The sequence below is a fragment of the Rhincodon typus genome, chromosome 27 (genome assembly GCF_021869965.1).
Source record: "Rhincodon typus isolate 14 chromosome 27, sRhiTyp1.1, whole genome shotgun sequence".
NCBI lineage: Eukaryota > Metazoa > Chordata > Chondrichthyes > Orectolobiformes > Rhincodontidae > Rhincodon > Rhincodon typus.
Window position 1 is genome coordinate 42282383 of NC_063358.1, and position 15647 is coordinate 42298029.

Here is a 15647-nt window from a genome sequence, read left to right on the forward strand (position 1 = left end):
GGTTGAATAAATAAATTGTTACTTGTTACTTATAAAGTGAATATCAGGGATTTTATTTCATTTAATCTCCCTTTCTCGATACAGTTTAACAGAATAGGCGAGGTGTGGTGAGTTTCTCTGCGTGTTTCAGGTTTAATTATTAGAAGGGGACGTCTATTCCCACCGTAACAAACTGGGGGCTTGTGTTTTGATTTTAATTATCAGAAGGGTTCGACCTCCCCTTCTTAACAAGTGTCACCACTTCACCCCAATTGGGAATTGGAAACATCTCTTCTACTCCAGGAGGAGACTGTATCATTTTATTCTTTGACTTGACTGCAAACCTCATGCCATGGGACCGAGGAAATTCAGCCCAATACTGAAGGTCATTCAAAACCAGTGTCTTATGAAAGTACAGCACAGTTTCCTTGTATAGTTAGATCAGTTGCCTGAACAGCTGGTCAGTGTTACCAATAGTATGGGTCAACTCCCACACAGGCTGAGGTTTCCATGAAGGACTCTCCTTTTCCACCCCTTTCCCTCACCTGAGGTCTGGTGACCCTCAAGTTAAAACCATCACCAGTTGACTCTCGTAAGAAGAGAGGAGCAGCCCTGTGATCCAGGAGGGTTATAGTGCCTTTACCTTTTAGTGTCACTGCTTGTGTATTCTATACCCCTGTTTATAAGGTCCAGGATCCTGTTGATTATTTTAACCAGTTCTCAACCTGTCCTGCCACCTTCAATGATTTATGTATATATACACCCAGGTTCCTCTGCTCCTGAAACCTCCATTAGAATTATGCCCTTTATGTTGTATCGGCTCTCTTAGTTCTTCCCAACAATACATATCACTCACACTTCTCTGCATTAATCTCAACTGCAGTCTGTCTGTCCACTCTGCCAGCCTGTCTATGTGCCCCTTTGGAGTCCATCACTAATTTCCACACAGGTCACTGCATTTCTAAGCCATTTGCAAGTTTTGAAATTGTCTCATGTACACCTAAGTTTAAATCGATGTTAGGAAAAGTTGTGGTCAAGGAAGCCCACTCAGTCACTTCCTCCAATTTGAGAACCTGGTTTCTGTCACTCAGCCAACTTCTTTTTATTCATTCATGGATGTGAATTTGGCTGGCTAGATCAGCACTTATTGGCCATTCCTAACTGTAGTTAAGAGTCAATCACATTGTTGTGGGTCTAGAGTCACAAAAAGTCCAGACCAGCAGATTTCCTTCGTTAAAGGACATTAGTTGAACCAGACACATTTTGACAACAGGCAACACATGGTCACCATTAGGTTAGCTTCTTATTCCAGATATTGTTTGAATTCAAGTTTCACCATCTATGATGGCAGGATCCAAACTCATGTTCCCAGAAGATTAGTCTCAGGTTCTGGATAGCTAGTCCAGTAACATTATCAGGACCTCTTCTACCCAACTTGGTATCCATGTTATCACTGTCCCCTTTATTCCCTGGCTTTGACTTTTATGGCATGGCATATTCAGCACTTTATAAAACATCTTTTGGAATCCATATTGACATCAATTACATCAATCTCACTGGTCCTTTCTGTTTACTTCATCAAAACGAGTACAAGAACTGAGAGACCAGGAGGTGTATGCATGCACATTAATGGACAGGTTGAAAAGTTAGTTAAAAAGCCATAGTAGGTCCCAGAGGACTGGAGAATAGCCAATCTTGCCCAATTTTTAAGAAGGGTAGCAGGGATAATCCAAGAAATTACAGGCCTGTGAATCTCACTTCGGTGGTAGGCAAATTATTGGAAGAGATTCTCAGGGACAAGATCTATATGCATTTAGAAGCAAATGTATTGATTAGCAATAGACAGTATAGTTTTGTGCGGGGGAGGTCGTGCCTCACTAACTTGATCGTTTTTTGTTTGAGGAGGTGACGGAAGATATTGATGAGGGAAAAACAGTTGATGTTGTCCACATGGACTTCAGTAAAGCATTTGACAAGGTCCCTCATGGCAGATTGGTACAGAAGGTGAAGTCACATGGTATCAGAGGTGAGCTGGCAAGATGGATACAGAACTGGCTTAGTCATAGGCGTCAGAGGGTAGCGGTGGAAGGATGCTTTTCGGAATGGAGGGCTGTGGCTAGTGGTGTTCCACAGGGATCAGTGCTGGGACCTCTGCTGTTTGTGATCTACATAAATGATTTGGAGCAAAGCGTGGCTGGTCTAATTAGTAAATTTGCAGACGATACAAAGATTGGTGGACTTGCAGATAGTGAGGAGGATTGTCAGAGGATGCAACAGGATATAGATCCATTGGAGGCATGGGCAGAAAAATGGCTGATGGAGTTTAATCCAAACAAATGTGAGGCGATGCATTTTGGAAGGTCAAGTACAGGTGGAAATTATACAGTGAATGGCAGAACCCTTAGGAGTATTGATATGCGGAGGGATCTGGGTGTGCAGGTCCACAGATCACTGCAGGTGGAAGCGCAATTAGATATGATAGTAAAAAAGGCCTATGGCATGCTTGCCTTCATTGAAAGGGGCATTGAGTATAAGGACAGGCAAGTTATGCTACAGCTTTATAGGACTTTCGTTAGGCCAATTTGGAACGTACTGTTCTGGTCACCACACTACCAGAAGGATGTGGATACTTTGTTATAAGGTTATGAATGGCATAGATAGAGTGGAAAGTATGAGGGTTTTTCCCAGGGTGGAGGGGTCAATTACTAGATCATAGGTTCAAGGTGGGGGGGGTTGGAGAAGTTTAAAAAAGATCTGCGAGGCAAGTTTTTCACACAAAGGGTGGTGAGCGCCTGGAATGTGTTGCCAGAGGAGGTGGGAAGCAGACACAGTAGCAGCATTCAAGAAGCACCTGGACGAGTACACAAATAGGACGGGAATAGAGGGATGTGGGTCCTGTAAGTGAAGACAGTTTTAATGTGGAAGGGCAAAATGTGTCAGTGCAGGCTTGGAGGGCCGAAGGGCCTGTTCCTGTGCTGTATCGTTCTTTGATCTTTATAAGGGAACTTGAGTTTTACAAATAAACTTCTTAAACCCTTCCACCCTCTCTCCTCCATCCTCACCTCCAACACGAAATGCAAGAGAGCCCTGGGTCTCTTTGTTACTGTGATGAGGCCATACCTCCCTGCCTCTGAAATGTCCGCTTTGAGACAATCTTCAAAACCTACTGTTTTGGCAAGCCTTCGGTCACCTGACCTAATATCTAAGAACTTACTTCAGTGTTTTATAAGGTTCTGGTGAAGCACCTTGGAAGTTTTATTACATTCGGTCAGGATATAAATGTAACTTATGTGGTAGCAGCATGGGGGTTAAAAGAAAGCAGGTTCACCCTAACTGGAGCACTGTGCTCAGTTCCTGGCACCACATCTTAGAAATGATCAGGAAACTAATTTAAGGCAAAATGGAAAAACATTATTACACATCAAATAGTTCAGGTTTAGAGTGCATTGTCTGAGAGTGTGGTGTAGACAAGTTCAATTTTAGCTTTCAAAAGGGAATTGGATAAGTATCTGAAGAAAAAAGAAAATCAGGCTATGAGGAAAGGTGGGGATTGAGACTTGTTGAGTTGTGATTGCAGAGCATGAACATGATGGACAAAATGGCCTCCTTTTCTGTTGCAACCATTTTATGATCTATAATACTGTCCTTTCTACAGGAGTCCTTTGACAAGGATTGTTCTATTTCACAACAAGATTTTGTTCTTTTGACAAGAGAGCATTTCTTCTAAAAGCTCAATATTTCCAACAGGAGTTCATCCTTTTAAGAACGTTGCATTCATGAAAAATCAGCAAGTCACTTTAACTATAAATAAAATGACTCATAGCTCAGGTAAAGGGAAATCACAAAATCTTCTATTACCACATCAATAGTAAAAGAGTGATAGGAGTAGAGTAAGTTAGGGACCAAAAGGAGGATTTACGCATGGAGACAAGAGACATGGCTGAGGTGATAAATCAGTTCTTTGCATTACATCAGCCTCTATCTTGGAGGGACCTGGTTACAAAGGAGGAATATCAGTCAATGGAAGGGTTTAAAATTGATAAGGGAGAGCTATTGTACAAGCTACTGTTCTAAAGTGGAGCAGAGGAACCTGGGAATGTATGTGCATTGATCATAAAAGGTGGCAGGAAAATTCGAGGGAGCTGCCAATAAATCATTGAGTATTCAAGCCTTCAGTAATACGGGCAGAGAGTACAAGAGCAGGAGTTAATGATGAATTTATGTGGGACATTGTTCAGACGTCCGCTGCAGTATTGTACTTAGTTCGCGTCTCCACACTACAGGAATGGTGTGAATGCATTGGAGAGAGCACAGAAGAGGTCTGCAAGAATGGTTCCAGGGATGAGACACTTCAGTTTTGAGGACTGATTGGAGAAGTTGAGACTCTTTTTCTTGGAAAGGAGAGGCTAACAGGAGATCTGAAGTTTTCAAAATCATAAGGGGTCTGGATAGGCTGGTTAGTGAGGATCTGTTCCCAATTGTAAATGGAGTGAGGGCCAGAGTGCACAGTTTTAAAGTGTTTTGAAAAAGGTGAGGTGAGGTGACAAAAAGAGTAGTTAGGGTCTAGAATGCACTGCCTGGAAATGTGATGAAGGCAAGTTCGAATAAGGCATTGAAGATGGTGTTGGATGATTATTTAATTGGAAACAATTTGCATGGCTATGGGGAAAAGGTGCAGGAGATGAGCACAAAGTTAAACTTATCCAAGAGAGACACTCTGGCTTCATTCAGCACTGTAACAATTCTGTAATTCTGTGATTTGACACAGATCCATCTTTGCTATGGGTATCTTTGCTATTGACAAAATTCTGTCTGTTTGAGGAGTTCCATAATTTATCAAGAGTTCATTCCTTCTACATGTTCATTAAGTGGCTGTACTTTTGAAAATAGTGCTTTGCTGCTAAAAGAGACCATTCTATTAACAAGATTCCTTCCATTAACAATCGTCTCTCCATTTGTCAAGAAACCATGAGCTTAAAACCAGTCTGTACCTCCTTCAGTCCCTTTGACAAAGGTCCATTGCTTCTAGCAGAGTCAATATAAAAAATTACCCATTCACCAAGATTCTGACCCTTTGACAAGAGTCCAAAGTATTGACAAGAGCCTTTCTACTCATCAAGTGTCTGTCCCTTCAGTGAAAGTCCCCGCCCAATGAGAGTCACCAGGCAGTACATAGGCAGCGTGGAGAAGCGAGGATTGTTTCTTCTGAAGAAGAGGAAGTAAGCAGGAGATTTGATAGAGATATTCAGAAACAGTGTCTCTCTGATGATCAAAAGTCTGTAACATTCCCCATCATTGTTCCACCCACAGTTAACCTGCTACTGAAACTCTCAAGTGTTACCATTATTACTCTTTAGACATGATTAGTCCATTGTATTCCTGGCTGGTCTTGCACCCTTAATAAGTTTTAGGTCATCTGAAACACTGCTGTCCATTTCATAACTTGCATCACATCCTCACTGAGCTGCACTGGCTCTTGGTCAGCAACACTTTGATTTTAAAATCATAAAATAGAAACATAGCATAGAGATAGCACAGAGGGAACCCACTACATTAGTGCTGGTTCCTGTAAGCACAACTCTCCCACTTGCCTGCCTGTCCTGTTCACAACTTTCCTCTTCAGCTGCTTACCCAACTTCTATTTACAAGAAATAGTTGACCCTCTCCCTCCCCACTACACTTTCAGGCAGTACACAGGGGATCCTCATCACTCACTGTGTGAAAACCTCTTCTTCATGTTACTGTTTGTCCTTTTATCTTTCACCCCTACAGAGGCAAACTCCAGCCTCTTCATTCTATCTAGAACTGAGGTTCCTTATCTCTCTGTAAGGCATCCACACCCATCCAAAGTAGGACACCCAGAATTGGATACAATTCTTCAGTTCAGGATGAGTGTTCTATCCAGGTTTAATACAACTATGGGCTCTCTGCCTTTAGCTATAGAGCCCTGGATTCCCTAGTTCTGATGAATCTCTTTCTTAAGCTGCCATCTTCAATAATTTTATGCACATTTACCTCCTGCAACTGCTTTAAAATTGTACCCTTCATTTATACTGTCTTTCCTTATTCCTCCCAGGAAAATGTATCACTTTACACTTCTCTGCATTAAGTTTCATTTGCAACATTCCAAGCAGGTTATATGGAGTTAGGCCATAGATCAGCCTTGATTTCATTGAATGTTGGAGCAGGCAGGAGGGGCTGAATGGCTGACTCCTGATCCCATGTTCCCCACCCAACACAAAGTTCACAATACTTCCAAGTCCTATGCCATCTCCAAAATGTTAACAACATACATTTTGCACCCCATTCTAAATCACTAATTGTATATCAAGAAAAACAATGATTCTAAAACCAACCCCTGAAGAACCTCACTCACTACTCTCTGTTTCCGGTCATTTAGGCAATATCATGTTACCCAGTTCCCTTTTATTCCATGGGCTTCACCTTTGCTGACAAGCCTATCATATTGCAATTTATCAAATGTCTTTTAGAAGTCCATATACACCATTTTAACACATTATTCCCATCAACCCACTCTGTTACCTCATCACAAAACTCGAATAATTCTTTAATTAGTCCCCACTTGTTTAAGTGAACATATTTTTTGTCCCAGATTATAATTTCCAAATCCTTTTCCAAAATTGAGTTTTAATGGCTTGGCCTGTAGTTTCTGGGTTCATCCTGATAAGGATTTTGAACAAGGGTGTAATATTTGTAATTCTCCAGGCCTCTGGCACCACCCCTGTATCTGATTAGAATTGGGAGATTAGGAGCAGTCCCTTCATAGTTTCTATAGTTCATTATCTTTGGACAGGCCCAGTTCCTTCTCAAAATGTATATCGCTTTGACAACATTTTGTCCAATTTGTCAACAGTCCATCCCTCTAAAAATTGACTTCATTCCATCATCATGGTTCTGTCCATTTACAAGACTCCTCTCTTTAACTGGAATATACCCCTTCAGTCAGTTTAACAAGAGAATGCTCCTTTGACAAGTCCAGTACCTTCAACAAGAGGCCAATCATTTGATAACGCTTTGTTCTATTTGGAACAGTCCATCCTTTCAACAAGAGTGAGCCTTAAACAAGCCTGACTATAAGACTAACCGTTTTGGTGAGGGTTGATACCGTCAGCTAAAGTCCATCTACTCGACAAGACCTGCTCCCTTCTATAGTGGATGATTGGAGTCCAGCCTTCCAACAACATTTTGTCCTTTCGACTAGAGAATATCCCTATGACTACAGAATATCCCTTTGACAAGCTCAGTACTGTTGTCAAGTGTTTATCCCTTTGACAAGAATCCATATTCCTGAGAAAATATGTTCCATTGACAAGGTTACATTTCCTCAACTACATTCTGTGCCTTCAGTAAGCATTGCCACCCCATCCAATCAACAACATGACAACACTTCAAATAGAATCCATCCCTTAAATAAGTATCTGTCCCATTGAGAAGATTCCTTCCTTTTGACAAAAACTTATCGTTTCTACAAGAACACATCTCACCGACAATCTTCCCATCCATAAAAGTCTCATTGTATCCATTCACTCACACTGTGGGAGGATATTTTGATCAACCTCCTCACATGTTGTGAGTTACTGCTCTCATCATTCCTAGCTCTCACTGCACAAAACACATGTCTCTGTATTTTGTTTGATCAGGACTTTTTTTTTCTCTCTTTTGAAGGTTTGAATGGAGGCTGCATTCAACCTAATACAGAAAGTGGTCATAGCCTGTAATGTTACTTCTTCAAATGTTACCTGAAGGAAAGTTAAACATTTACAAATCACTAGTTTGGCACATGCTGGAGGATTCATAGAGTCATACAATGTGGAAACAGGCCCTTCAGCCCACCATGTCTAAGGTGATCAGCAAACAATAAATTACACTAATCCCATCTTCCTGCACTTGGTCAATGGCCTACTAAGCCCTGGCATTTTAAGTGCTTGTCCAGTTGCTTTTTAGATGTTGCGTGATTACCTGCCTGCCTCCATCACCCTCCCAGGCAGCACCTTCCATATTTCTATCACCCTCTGGGTGAATTTTTTTTTCTCAGAGCTTTTCAAAGCCACTTACTCATCACTTTAAACTTGCACCCTCTGGTCTTAGACATTGCTACCATGGGGAAAAGATTCTTGCAATCTAATCTGTCTATGCCTCTCTTACTTTTGTATACGTCAATCAGATTCCCCCGTCAGCCTTCTCTGCTCCAAAGGAAAACAAACCCAGTCCATCCAGTCTCTCCTCATAACTGAGACTTTTCATCCCAGGCAACATCCTGGTGAATCTCCTCTGCACCCTCTCCAGTGCAATCATGTCCTTCTGATAGTGTGACAACCAGAACTACGCACAGTGTTCTATCTGTGGCCTAACCAATGTTTTATTTGTATCCCATTCGAGGCAGGACACTTTAGAAAGAATATTAGGACCTTGAAGAACATATGGAGATTTATTAGAATAAGGACAGGCTTCAGTTGTTCGATGAAACTAGAAAAACTGGAATGGTTCTGCTTAAAGCAGAACTTTAATGGATATGAGAGCTCTCTAACGTTACAAAGGGGTTTGATAGAGGAACAAAAGAGAAACCTGTGGCAGGAGGGTTAATAACCAGATGACCACAGAGTTAAAACTGGGAGGAGTTGGGGAGAAACTCTTTTCCAGTGATTGTTGTTATCTGAAATGTATTATCTGAACATGACGGATTTAATAACAACTTTCCAAAGAAATTGGAGAAATGCTGATAAAGGAAGTGGTCAGAGTGTTATGGGAAAGCAAATTTCCTAGCATAGCTTTCTCAAAGAACCAGCAGACGTTCAATGGGCCAAATGGCCACCTTCTAAGCTACAAGATTCCATGATTTTAAGTAAAATGTAGGGTATGTTTGGTCAGATCATGTAATTGTTGAATGGGAGATGGTGCCTTAGTGGTGACATTATCAGACGCGCACATGGTAGCTGGTGGAATTTCAATTCATATAAAATTGTGCAATTGAAAACTAATTACAGGAAAAATGTGGAGGCGTTGGAAAAGGTGCAGAGGAGACTTACCAGGATGTTGCCTGGAATGGAGGGAAGGTCTTACGAGGAAAGGTTGAGAGAGCTAGGGCTTTTCTCTTTAGAACGACGAAGGATGAGAGGTGACTTGATAGAGGTGTACAAAATGATCAGAGGTAGAGATAGAGTAGACAGCCAGAGACTTTTTCCTAGGGTGGAGGTAGCTATTACGAGGGGCATAGTTTTAAACTGAGTGGAGGTAGATGCAGGGGAGATGTCAGAGGTAGGTTCTTTACTCAGAGATTGGTCGGGGCGTGGAATGCATTGTCGGAGAGGGTAGTGGAGTCGGCCACATTAGGGGCATTTAAGCAGCTATTAAATAGGCATATGGATGCATATAAGGTACGGGTGGAGATTAGATAGACCTTAGGACTAGGGTAAAAGTTCAGCACAACATCATGGGCCAAAGGGCCTGTACTGTGCTGTACTGTTCTATGTTCTATGTTCTATGTTCTAATTTTAATAACCGTGACCATGAAACTATCTTTGATTGTCATAAGGACTGATCTGGTTCAATAATGTTGTTTGCAAAGGAAATCTGTCATCCTGACCTGGACTGGCCGACATGTGATTCAGACCTACAGCAATGTAGTTGAATCTGAACTGCCCTTTGAAATGGCCAAGGGAGCCATTCTGTTCAAGGACAATTACCAATGGGCAACAAATGGTTTTTTTTCCTTATTTATTCACAGGATGAGAGTGTCACTGAACTGGCAGCATTTATTGCCCATCCCTAAATGCCCAGAGGGCAGTTAAGAGCCAACCACATTGCTGTGGGTCTGGAGTCACATGGAGGCCAGACCAGGTAAGGATGGTAGTTTCCTTCCCTAAAGGTCATTAGTGAACCAGATGGGTTTTTCCAACAATCGGCAATGGGATCATGGTCATTATTAGACTCTTATTTCCAGATATTTATTGAATTCAAATTCCACCATCTGCCATGGCGGGATTCAAACACACATCTTCAGAACATATTATCTGGGTCTCTGGAAGAACAGTCCAGCAATAATATCCCCAGGCCATTGCCTCCCCTATTGCTAGTGATGTCCTCATGCCACTGAAGAAAATAGATCTTCAGTTCACTTCTCTGGGTTCCACAGAATAAAATTTTGAGCATTTAGTGGTAGAAAAGGTGGACTGTAATTCACAACGATTTTGTTATGGAGGATTGTGTCTGCAGCAACTTTAGAAATCAGTACTTTTGCACCAAAGAAAGGCAGGTTAGAACAAAGAACAAAGAACAGAGAAAATTACAGCACAGGAACAGGCCCTTTGGCCCTCCAAGCCTGCGCCGATCCAGATCCTCTATCTAAACCTGTCACCTATTTTCCAAGGATCTGTATCCCTCTGCTCCCTGCCCATTATTGTATCTGTCTAGATACATCTTAAATGATGCTATCGTGCCCGCCTCTACCACCTCCACTGGCAACGCGTTCCAGGCACCCACCATCCTCTGCGTAAAGAATTTTCCACACATATCTCCCTTAAACTTTTCTCCTCTCACCTTGAAATCGTGACCCCGAGTAATTGAGTCCCCCACTCTGGGAAAAGCTTCTTGCTATCCACCCTGTCGAAACCTCTCTTGATTTTGGAGACCTCAATCAGGTCCCCCCTCAACCTCCGTCTTTCTAATGTAAATAATCCTAATCTATTCAACTTCTCTTCATAGCTAGCGCCCTCCATACCAGGCAACATCCTGGTGAACCTCCTTTGCACCGTCTCCAAAGCATCCACATCCTTTTGGTAATGTGACGACCAGAACTGTACGCAGTATTCCAACTGTGGTCGAACCAAAGTCCTATACAACTGTAACATGACCTGCCAACTCTTGTACTCAATACCTCGTCTGATGAATGAAAGCATGCCGTATACTTTCTTGACCACTCTATCCACCTGCGTTGCCACCTTCAGGGTACAATGGACCTGAACACCCAGATCTCTCTGTGCATCAATTTTCCCTAGGGCTTTTCCATTTACCGTATAGTTCGCTCTTGAATTGGATCTTCAGAAATGCATCATCTCACATTTGCCTGGATTGAACTCCATCTGCCATTTCTCTGCCCAACTCTCCAATCTATCTATTTCTGCTGCATTCTCCGACAGTCCCCTTCACTATCTGCTACTCCACCAATCTTAGTGTCATCTGCAAACTTGCTAATCAGACCATCTATACCTTCCTCCAGATCATTTATATATGTCACAAACAACAGTGGTCCCAACACGGATCCCTGTGGAACACCACTGGTCACAGTTCTCCATTTTGAGAAACTCCTTTCCACTACAACTCTCTGTCTCCTGTTGCCCAACCAGTTCTCTATCCATCTAGCTAGTACACCCTGGACCCCATGCGACTTCACTTTCTCCATCAGCCTACCATGGGGAACCTTATCAAACGCCTTACTGAAGTCCATGTATATGACATCGACAGGCCTGCCCTCATCTATCAACTTTATCACTTCCTCAAAGAATTCTATCAAGTTGGTAAGACATGACCTTCCCTGCACAAAACCATGCTGCCTATCACTAATAAATCCATTTTCTTCCAAATGTAAATAGATCCTATCCCTCAGTATCTTCTCCAGCAGCTTCCCCACCACTGATGTCAGGCTCACTGGTCTATAACTACCTGGATTATCCTTGCTACCCTTCTTAAACAAGGGGACAACATTAGCAATTCTCCAGTCCTCCGGGACCTCACCCGTGCTCAAGGATGCTGCAAAGATATCTGTTAAGGCCCCAGCTATTTCCTCTCTCGCTTCCCTCAGTAACCTGGGATAGATCCCATCCGGACCTGGGGACTTGTCCACCCTAATGCCTTTTACAATACCCAACACTTCCCCCCTCCTTATGCTGACTTGACCTAGAGTAATCAAACATCTATCCCTAACCTCAACATCCGTCATGTCCCTCTCCTCAGTGAATACTGACGCAAAGTACTCATTAAGAATCTCACTCATTTTTTCTGACTCCTCGCATAACTTCCCTCCTTTGTCCTTGAGTGGGCCAACCCTTTCTCTAGTTACCCTCTTGCTCCTTATGTATGAATAAAAGGCTTTGGAATTTTCCTTAACCCTGTTTGCTATAGATATTTCATAACCCCTTTTAGTCCTCTTAATTCCTCATTTCAGATTGGTCCTACTTTCCCGATATTCTTCCAAAGCTTCGTCTGTTTTCAGTCGCCTAGGCCTTATGTATGCTTCCTTTTTCCTCTTTGCTAGTCTCACAATTTCACCTGTCATCCATGGTTCCCTAATCTTGCCCTTTCTATCCCTCATTTTCACAGGGACATGTCTGTCCTGCACTCTAATCAACCTCTCTTTAAAAGCCTCCCACATATCAAATGTGGATTTACCCTCAAACAGCTGCTCCCAATCCACATTCCCCAGCTCCTGCCGAATTTTGCTACAGTTGGCCTTCCCCCAATTCAGCACTCTTCCTTTAGGACCAGTCTCATCTTTGTCCATCAGTATTCTAAAACTTCCGGAATTGTGATCACTATTCCCAAAGTAATCCCCTACTGAAACTTCAACCACCTGGCTGGGCTCATTCCCCAACACCAGGTCCAGTATGGCCCCTTCCTGAGTTGGACTATTTACATACTGCTCTAGAAAACCCTCCTGGATGCTCCTTACAAATTCTGCTCCATCTAAACCCCTAACACTAAGTGAATCCCAGTCAATGTTGGGAAAATTTAAATCTCCCATCACCACCACCCTGTTGCTCCTACATCTTTCCATAATCTGTCTACATATTTGTACCTCTGTCTCACGCTCACTGTTGGGAGGCCTGTAGTACAGCCCCAACATTGCTACCGCACCCTTCCTATTTCTGAGCTCTGCCCATATTGCCTCACTGCTCGAGTCCTCCATAGTGCTCTCCTTCAGCACAGCCGTGATATCCTCTTTGACCAGTAATGCAACTCCTCCACCCCTTTTACCTCCCTCTCTATCCCGCCTGAAGCATCTATATCCTGGGATATTTAGTTGCCAATCTTGCCCTTCCCTCAAGTGTCAGTACAAGCAATAACATCATACTCCCAGGTACTAATCCAAGCCCTAAGTTCATCTGCCTTACCTACTACACTTCTCGCATTAAAACAAATGCACCTCAGACCACCTGTCCCTTTGCGTTATCATCTGCTCTCTGCCTACTCTTCCCCTTGGTCACACTGACTTCATTATCTAGTTCCTTACAGGCTTTAGTTACTATCTCCTTACTGTCCACTAACCTCCTCATTTGGCTCCCATCCCTCTGCCACATTAGTTTAAACCCTCGCCAACAGCTTTAGCAAAAGCACCCCCTAGGACATTGGTTCCAGTCCTGCCCAGGTGTAGACTGTCCGATTTGTAATAGTCCCACCTCCCCCAGAACTGGTCCCAATGTCCAAAAATCTGAACCCCTCCCTCCTGCACCATCTCTCAAGCCACTCATTTATCCTGCCTATTCTTTCATTTCTACTCTGACTAGCACGTGGCACTGGTAGCAATCCTGAGATTACTACCTCTAAGGTCCTACTTTTTAACTTGGCTCCTAACTCCCTAAATTCTGCTTGTAGGACCTCATCCCATTTATTACCTATATCATTGGTGCCTATATGCACCATGACAGCTGGCTGTTCACTCTCCCCCTTCAGAATGTCCTGCAGTCGAGCTGAGACATCCCTGACCCGTGCACCTGGGAGGCAACATACCATTCGGGAGTCTCGTTTTCAACCACAGAACCGACTGTCTACTCCCCTTACAATCGAATCGCCTATGACTATAGCCCTTGCACTCTTTTTCCCGCCCTTCTGTACAGCAGAGCCAGCCACGGTGCCATGAACCTGGCTACTGCTGCCTTCCCCTTGTGAGCCATCTCCCCCAACAGTATCCAAAATGGTATACCTGTTTTGGAGGGAGATGACCGCAGGGGACACCTGCACTGCCTTCCTGCTTTTTCTCTGCCTTTTGGTCACCCATTCCCTTTCTCCCTCAGCAATCCTAATCTGCGGTGTGACCAATTTGCTGAACGTGCTATCCACGACTTCCTCAGCATCGCGGATGCTCCAAAGTGAGTCCATCCGCAGCTCCAGAGCCGTCATGTGGTCTAACAAGAACTGCAGCTGGACACACTTCCTGCACGTGTAGGAGTCAGGGACATTAGCCGCGTCCCTGAGCTCCCACATTGAGCAAGAGGAGCATAACATGGGTCTGGGATCTCCTGCCATTTTTACTTTTAAGCTTAACTTAGTCCTACTATAATATCAAATACTAGATAAATGAAATGAAAAAAACGTGTACCAAATCATTCTACTTACCAGCACATGATTAAAAAAAACAAAAAGAAAAACACTTACCTTATCAACACACCGAGGGTAAAAAAAAACAGTTAAAAGCAGTTATACTTGAATGAACATACAGGTCAGACTATGGTATACAAGACAAATTGGACTAGTATGCATCATCAATAAGTTTTATTGATTTTTCTTTCTGGATGAGGTAACCTGACTGAGATTTAGGGCAATACTAAAGGTTACAATAGGGTAGCTACTGACAGTGATTCCCTTTCCTCATTCTGGTTCTTATTCCTTTTCAGTCTCCAAGATCAGAGACCAATGAGGCGATGGTGGCAGAGGTAGAAATTCCAGTTTTCTTCGTCTGCAGTACTTGGGTCATCACTGGGTGCAGCAGGAAAGCAGTCAAGTGAAGCGCTCATGCTCTAATTTGATGAGCTGTCCCATTGTCAATGTACATTCTTTGCTTCCTCCAACTGCTTCTCAGTGATATAGGTTGGAGACCTTCTGTTAGCTTGTTGAGGTCAAGATAAGCAATGTAGGGAAAGGAAGAGTGGTGTGAGTTAGATGGATGCACTGCCTAGGTTCCAGTATTCTGTGATGCCATTCCAAAGCATGGTTTCAATCGACTGCACATGATAATCTGTAACTGGCTTCCCATAGGTTTATGCAAAAGCCTGAAGCAATGCATCCTTCAGTCGTTTCTCCGTTTCCTTGAGGCATTTTCCACCCTTGGCTTGTTGCCTTGGCCTGTCATCTGTCCAAAGGTATCACGACACAGAGAATCTGAGGCAGCTAATCAGATCCTGCTACACCCTGCCCCACCCTCTGAGATATCAATAACGTATTTCTGTGCCTTGCATTCAATTCCTCTCCCCTTCAATTTGACAACAATGCACAGCATGTTTATTTAGCTACTCACACAGAAGACTCTCTTGCTCAAGGCTAAGCTGCTACTGATCGCTGCCTATATGCAATCCCTTATTGTCTTCCATTCACTGAGTCACCATGGTAACAGTGTCTAGAAGAGGCTGCAGGATTTCGTACAGTGAATCTTTGATTTGTGATCCAGTAAAAGGCCATCTCAGCCACTCTCTGCTTCGACGGAAATTCTTTATCAGACACAACAGCCTTTTCTTTACAGAGATAGTAGGAACTGCCGATGCTGGAGCCTTTTCTATATGTTTGAGGGAAATAATAACAAAGAAAATATTCTTCATACATTCAGCAGCTGAATTTGAATGTGTGGTTGTAACCTCATTTGGTTATTAATAATTGATTTTAAAATTGGTGCTGAGAGATCAAAGAGCTTTTGCAGCTGAATCTTGCTAGTTGCTGAAACG

At 43.0% G+C, this 15647-nt stretch overlaps 1 protein-coding gene across 1 annotated transcript in view; it reads right to left on the reverse strand.

Annotated features, from left to right (window-relative positions):
* Positions 1-15647, reverse strand: part of rims3 (regulating synaptic membrane exocytosis 3) — a 130038-nt gene that overhangs the window by 69725 nt on the left and 44666 nt on the right. The gene's annotated exons all lie outside the window — the stretch shown is intronic.